General features: G+C 31.5%; 1 long non-coding RNA gene across 1 annotated transcript; it reads right to left on the reverse strand.

Moving 5' to 3' along the window:
* Positions 1-6456: 6456 nt before the first annotated feature.
* Positions 6457-7586, reverse strand: LOC145074130 (uncharacterized). Its single transcript, XR_013691714.1, has 2 exons — positions 7306-7586; positions 6457-6617 (listed from the first exon to the last, which is right to left on the reverse strand). It is a non-coding gene; the product is annotated as an uncharacterized LOC145074130 (long non-coding RNA).
* Positions 7587-15535: the final 7949 nt, after the last annotated feature.

Raw genomic sequence — 15535 nt, forward strand, 5'->3', positions numbered from 1 at the left:
ACGATTTGGCACCCCGAGAACACTTTTCAGTGATAATGGTTTGTAGTTCGCCGAAAACCCTTTCAGGTAATGGTGCAAAGAACAAAACATATAACAACGGTTCACTTCTGTTCTTTATCCACAAGCTAACGGATAGATAGAAGTATTGTAACACCGTAAATTCTCAAACAAAATTTTCATTTTAAAATCACATAATTCTCATTAAATCATTTCACAAAACCCCCCAAAGTGTCAAATGATCAAAAACACAATCCATAATTGTTTAATAAAAATCCAGGATCCGCAAAGCATAAGTCCATATCATGTGTACAATCAAGTCGGCGCCTTCTCACGATCCTGAGAAGGCGCCGACTTGATTGTAGAAAATGACGAGATGACGAGATGATGTAGAAAATGACAGATGTTCGCATAAATGCAGAACTTACCGACAGCCTCGCTAACCAACATATCTAGTCCATGGTCCTTCCACAAATTGGGAATAGACATTGTGAGACCTTTCCCAGAAGCCCCACGGAAAATCAAATTCTTGATTGTGGAAATTGACTACTTCACAAAGTAGATAAAAGTAGAACCCCTGGAAACAATAAATGAACAAGGCATAATCAAATTCATATGGAAGAATATTCTCAAACGATTTGGCACCCCGAGAACACTTTTCAGTGATAATGGTTTGTAGTTCGCCGAAAACCCTTTCAGGTAATGGTGCAAAGAACAAAACATATAACAACGGTTCACTTCTGTTCTTTATCCACAAGCTAACGGATAGATAGAAGTATTGTAACACCGTAAATTCTCAAACAAAATTTTCATTTTAAAATCACATAATTCTCATTAAATCATTTCATAAAACCCCCCAAAGTGTCAAATGATCAAAAACACAATCCATAATTGTTTAATAAAAATCCAGGATCCGCAAAGCATAAGTCCATATCATGTGTACAATCAAGTCGGCGCCTTCTCACGATCCTGAGAAGTACCTGAAACACATATCACATAACACGGTAAGCACGAAGCTTAGTGAGTTCCCCAAAATACCACACATAGCTCATTAGCCTCTCATGGCTATATCTCAAATAAGACCCTCCGGTCCCACAACTCGAGTGGATGCTCCGGTCCTAACTCAGTAAGCTCAGAATAATACACAACATAAATCACAAAGACATAACCAGGAATTGTCTCATCAACTCACCGAGTCACACATGTCCAAACTCGTCGGGGAAAACCCTAACCGACTCGTCGAGTCAGTTCTCTGACTCGTCGAGTCCTTTCAGACTCTATTCTCATTCAGACGTTTTAAGGCAGATTTACAACCCCAAACTCTAGATCTAGCTTCCCAAGGCTAATATACCACATAAAGCTGCAAGCTTTACGTCCATGCATGACACTTAGGGCTTGAAATGCCAAAACAACTTCCATTTAGGGTCTTAATCATGAAAGCTCAGCTGGATAAAACTGGGACCTTTGGACTCTAGGGACCTCACAAGGTCCAGATCTGAAGTCTCACTCTCTTGGTAAGCTCAACACACTCAAAGCCTCAAGGAAATATGGAATAAGCCCTAAAACTCCATAAAATGAGATCTAATCAAACTAATGAGCAAGGTAGAGACTTTTTACCTTCAAAAGAAGCTCTAGATGAAATAACACCAGATCCAATATTCTCTTCTCGTTCCTTGCTTTGATACTCCACTCTTCTCTTAAAAAGGTGCACTAAAATGCCCAAAGATTAGCTCTCTTTCTCTCTCTCTCTCTCTTAGCTCAATATAGGCGATTAGGGTCTCACATAGGGGAGTAGGGCGGCTGGTGAGCAGACATGAGGGCTTAAGGTCCTTTAAACAGGACCCAACCTTGGAGAATTAGGGTTTTTTCTCACAGCGCCAACTCGCTGAGTTGGTCATAAAACCCACGTGGTCAACCCGCCTCTACTCGACGAGTTGGGGCGCCAACTCGCCGAGTTGCTCAAACAACTCATAAATAAATAAATATATAAATATTATACCTGGGAATCGGGATGTTACAAGTATCCAATTGGACCTTGCTAGCTGAAATAAAAAAATGTTTAGGCAAAAAGAAAGGAAATTGGGTAGACAAAGTCCCTACGGTGTTATGGTCATGTAGGACCACCCCCTGTGTTGGAACGGAAGAAACATCGTTTAACCTCTCATATGGCATGGAGGCGGTCCTACCACAAGAACTACTCATAGAAACCCCTCGTGTACTATCTTTCGATACATACAAGAATGTTGAGGACCTTCGAGTCAATCTCCATCTAATAGAAGAGATGTGTGGCATGGCTACACTTCGACATCTGGCATACAAAGCAATTGTCAAAAAATACTACAACAAAAGAGTAAAAGAGGGAGCATTCAAAATAGGCGACCTGGTACTGACAAAAAACGAAGCCAAACACGGTGAGCCAAGAGGCAAGCTAGGGCTAGCCTGGTAAGCTCCCTATAAGGTCGTGGAAGCACACAGTAAAGGCTCATATGTTCTGGAAATAGTACAGGGAAGACCCATTTCAAGGACGTGGAATGTCCAGAACCTGATACGTTTTAACTGCTAAAAAACATGCAACATGGCACAAGAAGCATGAGGGCACAAGATCCCTGCCCCCCTTTTTTTTATTATTCCCTTCACTTATTTTGATGTTTTTTCCATTCAAAACCATGTAAGAAAGGAAGGATGATCACCCTCTCCTCCTGATATGCAATCAATGCTAAACTTCTTAGTACTAAGATGTATATTTATAAATCACATATGGAAAATAAATTTCCAAAGCCCTTGGATTTGACCTGCCTTAGGTCTGGAGGCCAAATTCTTCGACCCACTTTCTATAACAAAAAATAGTTCCAAAGCTCTTAGCTTTGACCTGCCTTAGGTCTGGAGGCCAAATGCCTCAACCCACTTTCTACGACGGCAAACATGTACAAAGCCCTAGGCTTTAACGTGCCTCAGGTCTGGAGGCTTTATAAAAGAATACCTTGTATCTTCATATTAAAATTATTATTCCGACCTTGAGATATTTGCTTTATATCCACAAGTGGATCTTAATCCTTACACATTTGGTTAGGAAAACATGGATTAAGGAAACCTCCAGGCTAAGTTATATATATATATATATATATATATATATATATATATATATATATATATATATATATATATATATATATCTTCTAGTAGATGTCTTTTAAGAAAAGCGGTCTTTCTTGAAATCTTTGCTATATCTCATATTAAGAATATGAAGTTGTAACAAATAATATCATTGTTGATCTAATCATAGCTACTTGTTAAAAAGGTTTGATCATAGTCAATGTCATGAGTATGATAAGGACCATAGTCAATGACATGAGTATGAGAAAATTTTGTTATAACAAGACTTGCTATATGTGTATGATATCCATGTATATATTCTTTCTGAAAGAATCTCTTACTCCTTCTAGCCTTATTATAGGGAGAAAGGCTAATCAATCCCATACTTGATTATTATACATGAATTACATTTCAATGTTCATGAATCTAAGTCATTTATCAAATTCAAGATTTGATATAGAATCTTGTTAGTTGATGGATTTGCTAGAAACCATCAAGAAGAACTCATCAATGAGAGATTCAACATTTCTCAATTCAATGATGATTTCTGCCATTAATGTGAACAGTTTGTGTTTGTGAATAGATATTATTCAAGTTCAATAATTCATTGTTGAAACTAGTGCTAACAATTGCTACATCAGGCTATGTTTCTTGAACATCTTAATGTTCAATGTGTCTCACACTTTCTTTGTCACTAGAAGCTTGCTTTTTGCTGATTCAACATTCAGAGGAATAAGAGAACATATTTTTTTGTGGGTTTATGTAATATAAATGATTTTTTATAGTATTCTATAGACATGCAATTTTTCGGTGTTTGTATTCTAGATATAATTAATAGTGATTACGTTATAATCCCAAGAGCAAAAAGGAAGATAACTTCTACCGATTAAAAACTAAACTTTATCTGGTAAGGTCTAATTCATCATTTATTATCACTTAAAGCTTTAGATGGTGTTACTGGAGTGTATCTCAACTTTATGTTTGAAACTTCGACAAAGGTTTCACAATTAGGCTTTACCATGTAAAATAAAATTATAACTACTATAGTTGTTAATAAAGTTGATTTGGTATCTTGCATTAAATCTTAGACATTCATTAGAAAGGAAGTCATACATCATAGTGTATAGTTCCTTAATAATTATTTCCTCTACATATTAGTGAAAATATGATTAAGAATCTTTTATATATAAATAGGATTCACATATGTCAAACAAACTACATTATTTGCCTTCATAGACCCCTTTCTTGAAATTGGAATATATGTATGTCATTGATATAATAAATATAACAATGTCATATATAACTTTGAATCAAAACAACTTTAATTCAAAAGTATTTCCATATAGAACTTATTTATATTTATTAAAGTTTTGATATTTACTTTATAACACTATTAAGAGATATAGTATCATAAATAGAAGTTAATTATTTCAGAATATCAACATTACCGTTATGAAAAATGATCAAGTAAATAATCAAACATTTAAATAAAATAAATGAGACATATATATTTAGACATGCTAAATTTAAAACATACATTGTTCCAAAATAATCATTGTTTTATATTACAAGTAATTTATGTTCTAAGCATACATAAGGAACTAAACTCCGAGAGTGTAGTTGCAACTTTCTTGTGCTCAACTGGTTATTCTTTTGTAACTATCTGCAAACAAGTTACAAATATTAGATTAACATTTATGTACCAAATACTTTAGTGTTATTTGAAAAATATAAGATCTATATAGTAGATACCTGAAGTACTAGTCTCTTTCAGACATTCTTTTGAGATAAGAGAAACAGTTTCTTTTCCAGTATCTAGTTTCTCCATAAAAGAAACAAGATTCATCTATGTGGGCCTTCTTGGATTTGTTGGGCTTAAAGGTGTTTATTCCATAAAACATAGGCTTCATAGATCACACAAGGTGACTCCTTTTAGCCTTGCATTATTACATTGTTTGAACAAGTTGAAAAACAAATATCATTGTATTTATTGGAATACTGTTTAACCTGTTATATCATATATATATATATATATATAAATTATCCAAGACTTCCTAGAAGTCGGGAATAATTATTTCTAGTATGATGTTAGAAGCATCTTGATCTTCACATTAATGCCTTTAGTAGGTATCATGTTTAGGTCTATTGCTTAAAGCAAGTTGATTAAGGAATAGGACCTTTAAGTCTATACAATTTCACATCTCTAATGAGATTGTCTCTCAATACATGAACTCATTCATTGAAGTTATATCTATTGGATGTATTGTTTTATCAAGACATGAACTCATTCATTGAAGTTGTATCTATTGAATGTTATTGTTTTATCAAGTCATTTAAAGAAAATGACAATTCATGTTAATGAGAGAGGATTATTTATATCTACAAAACTTTAACATAATTTATTTAGTATTTTCAATATTTAATCTTTAATAATTAATACCCTTTTTAGTTTACCAAAATGTTAATTATCAAAATGTAGGATCCAAGTCGCAAAACAAATAAATGGTTAGGTATCATTTATCCAATCCATTTAAATTTAACCCAGTAGATATCGATTATCAATTATATATTACTATATAATTGTTAGATTTATGGAATTGCTAATAACAAATTTAATTAGACATGTTTGATCTCATATATGCCTCGTAACTCTCTTGCTTAGGTATCATTTATCACAAAATATTTCTGATCAAATCATCCAATTTGAAAAACTTGTGCAATCAGACTATAACTTGGTTATAGAAATCGCAAAAAACACCCCGACCATCAAAAGATAACACTAAGCGGTTAGGTATCATTTATCCCACTAGTGCATACAAGAGATGTGCGAGTGATATTTAAAAATGATTGAATAGATTTAAGGTTTATTAGGTGTCTTTGATGTTTTTATAATTCTACTTTAAAAACCATATTATATCATGGTTATTGCATGTATCCAATAAACTACGGTATAATTTGAAAAATCTTATTTTATGTAAAAATTAGATTTTAACAATGTTCTTTTATAAAACCCGGTTTTATAGATTGACGCGATCAAATTTTAATAGCTAGTATTAAGTCCGACGTTTGAGCGCTTTAGAACATTTGTAAACCTTTAAATAAAACTTCCTTTTATAAAATAAGGATTGGAGCTTGATAAGTTTACAAATTTCTATTTAAACTTATATAATTTTAATCCCGGAATTTTACCGGTTATAAGTTTTAACTATAAAACTTGTTTTATTTTAAAACTATTTTTATTATCTTATTAAAACGTAAATTTCATTTATATCAAACTCTTTTTTGATATTTATTTATGTTCAAATATTATTTTGCATTTGACAAACTAATTTATCAACCATAAGATAATAATAATAATAACATAAATATAAAACTACACAAGCATGTTATAAACATATGTGCATAAACTAAGCCATACACTATTAATATTTTTGTAAGCCATCATAAAAATATCAAGTCTATTCCTAAAGAGACATAAGAAACCGTTATCTTGTAAAGTCTTCACGTGCTCCTACTTGCTTCAATACCTTGTAGCAAGTTTATAAAAATAATTTTATAAAGTTTGAAGAACTTTAATAAAATCAAGTTTATAAATTTTTGATCTTCAAAATGGCCACCATCTTCATTCTTGTTATATTTTTATAAAAAAAAAAAACTATTTCTAAAACTAATATATTACTTATAAAAATTAACAAATAAAACCTAATTATTTAATTATTACATACCATATGAATAAATAAATAATTACAACCATTTTAAATAAATCAACACATGCAACAACAAAAAGGCTCATGACTAGTTTATGCATGTCATACACATTTATATACTCAAAATTATGTAAAAAAAAACTCTTTGTTTTTATAAGACAACTTCTATAACAAAAAAGATGCATGTAAACTTTTAGTCATTGAAATAAAAATGATAAAACTTTTAAAGTTGTTATAGAAAATATGTATGAATTTTTCTTGTAAAGAGAAAACCATCCATGTTTTCCAAAAACAACGATTTCGTCAACTTAACAAATAATCTAATTAATCTTGAAAATGGCTATAATACCAATTGTTGAGTCTTTATTCAAAAACTGTTTCAAAAACATAAACAATGCAACAGAAGACCAAAGATTTGAACAAAATAAAACTGCTTTCATTCCCACCAAAAAATCATTTTGCAAGACTTAGAAAGATTAAAACAATCATAGAAGGAAAGTGATACAACCTTTGAAGACTTTGGTTCCTTTTGGTAATTAGGAAGTTGATAAAGAAGGCTTTAAACACAAAAATAGAAGCTCTCTAGAAGTATCCACCAAGTTAGAGTTGAACCACTAAAACATGCTAGTCTTCACTTTTATTAAATTGTTCTTAAGCTTTAATACTTATACCACATAAGTTCTTAAAGAGAAACAACATAATCTACCAGGAACTTGTACCAAAAAGGCAAAAGATGAGAAGGGAAGAGCCATTCTCATTCTCGACAATTCTAGGGAAAAATAAGAGAGAAATTTGGCAATGAAAAACTAACACACTTGTTTAGAAGCTTTCTTTTATACATGTAAGTATGTATAAAGTAAAGTCAAAAGCTAGTCATAAAGTAGAACATGACCTTCTTTTACATCCATGATGAAAGTTAAAGTAAGAGACCATTTCTTACAAGCATGGGATATTAATTAAACAATTCAAAAGCTAACCCAACACCATCATGGTTAAATGGACAAAAGTGAAGTGTCCATTACTTTACTAACTATGTGTGTGTATATATATATATATATATATGTGTGTGTGTGTGTGTGTGTCTATATATATATATATATATATATATATATATATTATTTCCATAAATAGTAAATTCTCATTTAGTAAAATATTATTTTCATAAAATAATAATTTATCAATTAAATACAAATCTTGATATATTTATAATTAATCAAATTATACTAATAAATAATTAATTAGTGGTAACTTGTTGCTATATGTTGTGGCCCTATAAGATCATATGTTATTAGAATATCATTCTATAATGCCTCTTGGACATACTAGATTTTTCGGGATGATTACATCTATGTTATATATAAAGACAAAGTTCATCTCGGTACAATTTCTAACCCTTAAAGAGGACCAAGACAATGGAGTTTGTATGAATTTATTCATGGTAAGATCTCAAAACCTAAAGACCAAAGTTAACTTATGCAAGTGTTGGAGTTTTGTGGAATCTAAAATAGTTAAAGAAGCCAGATTTGCACAAAAAAAACATTATTTAATTAAGATTTTTGAACCCCAAGGCCATGGCTCTAATTACACAAAAAATTACGAGCTATAATTCAACCATATAATTGTTAAATGAAGATGTATAAGCCAATAACTAAATTGATATATTGTTGAATTAGAACCAAAGTCCTTTTTGGGTTGTCCTTATAACCAGAAATAACTAGAAATGATATTAGGAGAGAGAAGTATAGTTTATTAGATTATTACATGATTAATAAACTAATTTGAAATTATAGGAAAATGATTTGTTAATATATTATGTGTATAATATATTAAATGGAAATAGATAGTTGAATTGTTAATTCATATGATTAATAAATTAATGTGAAATCAATTAGAATTGATTTCAGGTTAATTGAAATTAATTGAAGGTGCAATGGGTGAATTGTAATTGTTTAATAATTAAACAAAAGAGACAATTCTAGAAGCATCCATATCATGGACGCTTTTATAGAGTTCCTTAGGGTTTCTAGAAGCCTCCTGGTTGCATAATAGAAAAGGATTTGAATTAGGATTAAATCTTTTATTTAATCAATTCAAATCTTGTTTTGCCTGCAAGTTACCTAAACTATACATAGGACCCCTTGGCTTGCATTTTTCGTTGACCACATTACCTAAAGGCATAGGAACAAAATTCCCTTCATATTTCCTCTCTCCTCCTCATTCTAGGGTATATGGTTTTGGGTGTGAGCCATTAAAGACATCATCCTTTTTGGTGCTTTGCTTTCCAAGGAACTTCAAGTGGATTTGATTTGATTATATGCTATAATAATCAAAAGGCATGTAACCCTAATCTTTATGTTAATCTCGATTTCCGTAGCCTCTCTCTAGGGTTTCTTAATGTTTATAGTTTTTTGTTATCAATAAAGGAAACATAGATCATTTCTAGGTTGTATGTGAACTTAAGGGTTTAAGTGTTTTTCAACCACATGTTGTTTTATAACCTAGAAAATCCATCAGAGATGACAATCAAAATATACTGTATCTATGATGTATCCATACAACCCAACTGATATGTATTTTCAGTGCACTAGTTTTACATCTTTAATTCTTAATCTATCGCATCTAAACCAACACCTTATAGGATGTCAACATGATCGAGTATAGTAGAGTTTTGATAAACAAACGTGTCGAACTCAAAAGGAACATGTATGAATTAATATTATAATGTTTGATTATAGGTTATATTTAATAAACGAAAGCAATAAAAGGGGCATTTTGATTATAAATGCACAATCAAATAGTAAACCAGATAAACTAATTGGAAACGATTGACTTTAGGTACTTTGATTAAAACTCGATTACATCAAAATCATGATTTTATTAAAATGTAATGGTTATTTACCGATTTGTATTACAATTAGCTATCTTGATTGGACAAACTAATTTTGTATAATCATAAATACAATCAACATTCATGTGATGCAATTAATTATCAAAACAATTATAATTATATTCAGATTAAGAGAGATTTGATTGGGGATTTAACTTCAATAGTTATCAAAGTCAATAAAAAGTATAAGTTAGCCAACAAACGCTCCTCCTACACATTAGAGTTCCAATCTTACTACCTAACATTAGGTTTTAGTTAAAACACTAGTTATACTTATTAATGGTAAAAAAAATTATGATTCAAGCTAATAAAACTAATAAAACTAGATTGATTGTCTAATTCTAGTAACTCTATAATGGATAATAAAAATAAGATCTTTAATATATAAGATACTTGATCAAACAAACATAATTTATTAATAACTCAAAATATCTAAATAGAAAATAATGTATGATTCATGAATTTAATCCCTAATTAAATCAGAAAACTAATACATAAAGAAAAATAATTCAAAAAACTAAACATGATCGGAATAGCAAATCGAATGGTTCCCTTGATGAATCGGCTTCTAATCCATCAGATCTTCGCCCCTATCATTTAACAACCTTCAGGCCGCCACGTAGACTCTCAAACTCTCCGGTTTTAGGTTTCTCGTCGTTCAAGGTTTTATAAAGACTATAATTATATCTTTAGGGTGAATTTTCGCGTCTATTTATAGGATTTAATGTCGGCTTATTTTAGCGGCGCGACTCATAATATTTTGTAGTGTGACTTTTTAAATCCATTGTTATCTTGATATCACCAACTCATCGACGTAGCGGTGTGATAGCATCTAAATGGCGGCGTGGTCTGTGTCTTTCAACATTTTTCTAGAATTTTCCGGATTCAGCTTCACATTTTCAGCCTTTTTGCTTCCTTTTGTTCCAACAACGAATATGAAGCATTTGAAGTACCTTTTGGTCAAAATATTATCAGTTAAACTCTAAATATTAAGATAATTAACCTAAAATATATGATTAGTTTAGGCATCCATATGATTGCTGGACCTTAATTAACAATTAGATCAAACCACTCATTTTCTTCATTGCCTTCTAAATCAACAATCAACTATGGACGAAGCTAGAAACTTCTTATTTAATTTTATATGATTTAATAAATAATAAATAAACTCTTATTTTCTTATTTATTTTGGTTTATAAATGACTTGTAGTGTGTGACCCATAGTTCCACAAATTTGTTAGTTATGTACAGTAATTTGTTATTTCTTGCACACTATTTCGAACAAATTTGTGCATGTGCAAGGCATAACACACTTGTTGGTACAGGTCTAGCAACAAGTCATTGGCTTTGACTATGTATGGGTTTTTGTCTCCATAAATCCAATATCAAAGCTTGAAGAGAGAATGCATTATCATCTTTATTTCTTTTTGTTTTGATCTTAGTGAACACATGTGTGGATTAGTCGCTTGTTTATCCAATGTCGGTTTATGATATATTAGGAGTGAGACCCGTTATTACACGGGTTTATTAAAAAAAAATATAAACTTATAAACCCTAGGCAATTTAAAAAGTAATAATTTTATATATATAAAAAACTTTGATGAATAAGTATATAAATGAATACAAAGTAATACAAATTTATGTAAAAATAAATTCAAATTGAAAAAAAGTTATTGTTATGTAAATAATGAAAATAAAAAAGGAAAACAAATATGTTGAGTAAATTTGATGGAATTTATTATAATTTATTTTAAGAATTAATTGAATTTAATTAAATCAATGATTTTCACTTAAAATAAAATGGAACCAATAAGCAAATTACATATGGAAAACAAATAAATAAAAAATTATGAGAAAATTATATGTGACAGATTAAATGAGAAGATGACATGTAGCAATAAGATCTTCATTTATTAGGGAGGATGGACTCAGATAAGAAAAAATCGACTTCATAATGATAGTCTTAGTATGGCCATAAACTTCGTATTGGCCAATCCTACCGTCGGCCTCAACCAATATGAAACACTAACTAGTTAGTTGCCCATATTAAAAATATACATGTCCCTTACAAGTTTCACCTAATATGTGATAATAACCTTTATAATTGTTATCTTTCATATGAGCATTTGACATACTTCTAGTTAGAGTTGTTCATCAAACGGAACAAACAACATAAACCGCATACATAACACCAAACCACACCGTATAAGGCGGTTTAGAACTTGTGTGATACGGTTTGCGGTTTTTAGTTTTGTTAAACCACATTATTTAGTTGATACTTGCAAACTTGTTGTTAATCATGTTGTTTATGTAGGTGATACTTGAGATCTCATGCTTGCCTAATTAAATGGCATAAGTCAGTTTAGTTCAAAGGAGTTGAGGATGCATAAGCTCTAAAACAAAAGCGTCATCACTCCTAAATTATTTAATTTGCAGTGAAAGTTAATCGAGTTATCAAATTATGTACTTTACGAGTTTACTTCTTAAAGTATTATTGACGTAAAGGTGAATTATGCCTAAGAAATGATTTATTAATAACATTTCTTATAGCCTTGGTTTATGTATAATATCTTAAAATATTATTTATTCAATTTAGCTTAATGCATGTAGAACTAAATTCATGTCATGATATATATCAAAACTTGGGTATTCATGAAACCGCAAAACAACACAGAAACCAGAAATAAGCCCACACTAAACCACAACGTGTCTATCATGGTATGGTTTATGGTTTTAAAAAAACTCAAATTGTCTATGTGGTCCAATTCGCAGGTTTAGTTACATATAAGGTTGAAGGCCAACTGAAAATCAGACATATTCTTTCAAGATTCATTTAGTGAAGTCGATCCATGAATTCAAATCTTGAAGTGAGTCACTGTTGGGTGGAAAGCTTTCCATGAGAGATGACAAGAGGAGACTTTAAATATTCTTTTTATTCATGTGGAGAATATTCCTTTATGACTTGTAAACACCTTATATAAACATGTTGTATTTATTTTTTAGGTGTGTTTATAAATAGAGTAAATTTCATAAATGGTCCCTATGGTTTGGGGTAATTTGTATGTTTGGTGGACCCTAACTTTTTTTTTTTTTTTTTTAATTCGGAAGGTCCCACTATTTGTTTATATTGCACGCTTGGTCCCTATCTTACTTAAAAATACTATTTTTCCCTTGATTTTTTTAATTTATTTAAATAAACACACCCCACCTTACCTACCCCATTTTATTTAAATAAATAAAAAAATTAGTGGCAAAATGGTCTTTTTAGGTAAGACAGTGACAAAAAGCGCAACAAAAACAAACTGTAGAAACATCCCGAGTTAAAAAAAAAATAAGTTAAGGACTAAACATACAAATTACTCCAAACCATAGAGACCATTCGTCTAATTTACTCTTAAAAATATAGTTCATTGAGGTTTGTGAGTTGAGAGTTTAACTTAGATTTAGAAGTACTTTCCTCACAATAATCAAATGCAATTTTTACATTAGATTCTTGTCTTTTCAATAATGTCGTTCCTAAATTTTGCAAGACAAATCCTGATTATGAGAGTCATAAATGAAAGATCTAAACGATTTGTTAAAGAGACCATCTCAATTTGACAAATTCCTACATCATCGATTGGAGATTTTTGTTTATTGCGTTTTCTAAAAATCTTGGAATAAAGTTTTCAAGTTCTTGATTACCTGTTTCATTATCATATTATGGATCGAACATGAATTTTATTCACTCAAGCCCAAAGTGTTTGTTTTATTGGATCTAAGCCCATTTAAGATCTTATGATCCAATATCAAGCCCTGAATACTTTCCAAAGTCCAAACTGTCTTATCCGGTTTTTCTTTAATGATCTGATCAAATCGTTACAGTGTTTCAAACGTTTTAATCTTCGTATTGACGATGAATTCTTTTGTTCTTGATATGTTCATGTTTCTAACATCTACCTGATTTCATCAGTCTTGTTCGTACATCTATATTTACCCAATCAATGTAGATCCACTCGTGTTTAATTGCTTAATGATCAAAGTATGTTTCAAGTTTCTATTGGACATTAGTTCTTTAATGGACTTGTGATTTCCTTCATTATTCAAATGCCGATTGATGGCATATAGTTTATCAAAATTATGGTGGTCTTGAATGGTAATGAGAAATGCCAAAATAATTCAAGTGGGAGCGTGATTAAAATCGTTGTACAAAACTTATGGTTGTGATGACGTGAATCTGTGGAATTTCGTGAGGTGATGTTGCTGAAGTTATTTGATTTTGATCCAAAGTTGGGTGGAGATGAAAAGATTGTTATTTTCGAAGCATGAATGGGCTGTTAATTTGCATACCGATTTAAAGCAGGTGATTTTACCTCTTGAAGGTGTAGAACTCGTTTTTGGGTTCCAAATAACAAAGACTTTTGTCTTCTTTATGTGGCTACAAAACAGAAACAAAAGAGACATATATATTGTAAATTTATAACACGCATAAATAAGAAACCTTGTGGTGTGATCTTGATGCTCGAGTAAATCACATTTTACCGAAAAATAATAAATAAATAAATAAAATAAAATAACCCAATGAAATGAAAGTAAGACGCATGACAAACTTACAAGCTAAATATGAAAGATACAAATTAGATGTGGTCAACACACTAATACAAGGTAAAGTGTGAGGACACAAACTTAACAAATACCGACCAATCTTACTCTTTGATGGTGGAATCTATAAAGGGGATTAAAAAGAAGCAAAATTAATAGATGAAAAAGCTATAGATTCCAAGTAAGGATGTGCTTCGGGCCGGAAACGATCCGAACCGTCTCGAATTGGAAGAAAAGTGGGAACCGGAATCCGGACCGATTATACTAATATGACGCCGGTTCGGCTCGGGTAATACGGGTTTCGGTTCGGTTATTAACTCGAAAGGACCGAAATAACCCAAATAAACATTTACACTATGTTTTTGAACCGAATAACTCAAATAAACCAAAATGACCCGAATAACCCAAATAAACCGAAATGGCTCGAATAACCTAAATAAGGAAATTCTATATTTAGTTCAAGAAAAAAAATATTAATTTAACATATTTTTTCTTAAACTAAATATAGAATTTCCTTATTTGGGTTATTCGGGTCATTTCAGTTTATTCGAGTTATTCAGTTCAAGTGATTATTCACTTTCCGGGTCGGTCTTTTTGGCCCGATTAAACCTTTTCCGGGTAACCCGGACCAAATAACCCGAAACCTGAATTGGGCAAAAATAGATACCCTTGAAGCATTCCAACTCACAATTGGAAACACGAAGGAATCACCACGACTGAGAACACATTAACGGACATCCCAAGCCACATCTACTAAGTTAATGTGAACTACTCATATCGACCCTGTAGTTGATTGGCAAATCATCTGGTGCCCCTCCTTGAGTGCAAATAACAATTCATGCGTCGAACTATTAGCTCTCCGAAATCGAATCTTGACCTTGGCAACCCAACCATTTCGAAACTCACACATTGGTACACCTGAAGAAATATAAACCATAATCAGATTCCTATCTACCGGCCACCTGCCGTGAAGTCACTCGTTTTCTCCTGAGAATGTGCGACATGCATCATCTCGCATTTGTATACTGTCTTGACTGCCACATGACTCCCGTCTCATATAATCACACCGCAAATACTCATAACCCAAATTTATGTTCCACATCAGGGTGAGGATCCTTCCCTACATAATACCCAGTTCTTCCCCACTTAGGGTTTGAACCATCACCGATTGACATGCCAAACAGACCACACTACAGACTGGCTCGCTTGATGTACCATTTCCGACTCATGGAATGTACTACACAACATTCGATGATCTTCCAAACAGTGA

This window comes from Lactuca serriola, chromosome 9, assembly GCF_051521515.1.
Source record: "Lactuca serriola cultivar US96UC23 chromosome 9, Lser_US96UC23_V15, whole genome shotgun sequence".
Taxonomy (NCBI): Eukaryota; Viridiplantae; Streptophyta; class Magnoliopsida; order Asterales; family Asteraceae; genus Lactuca; species Lactuca serriola.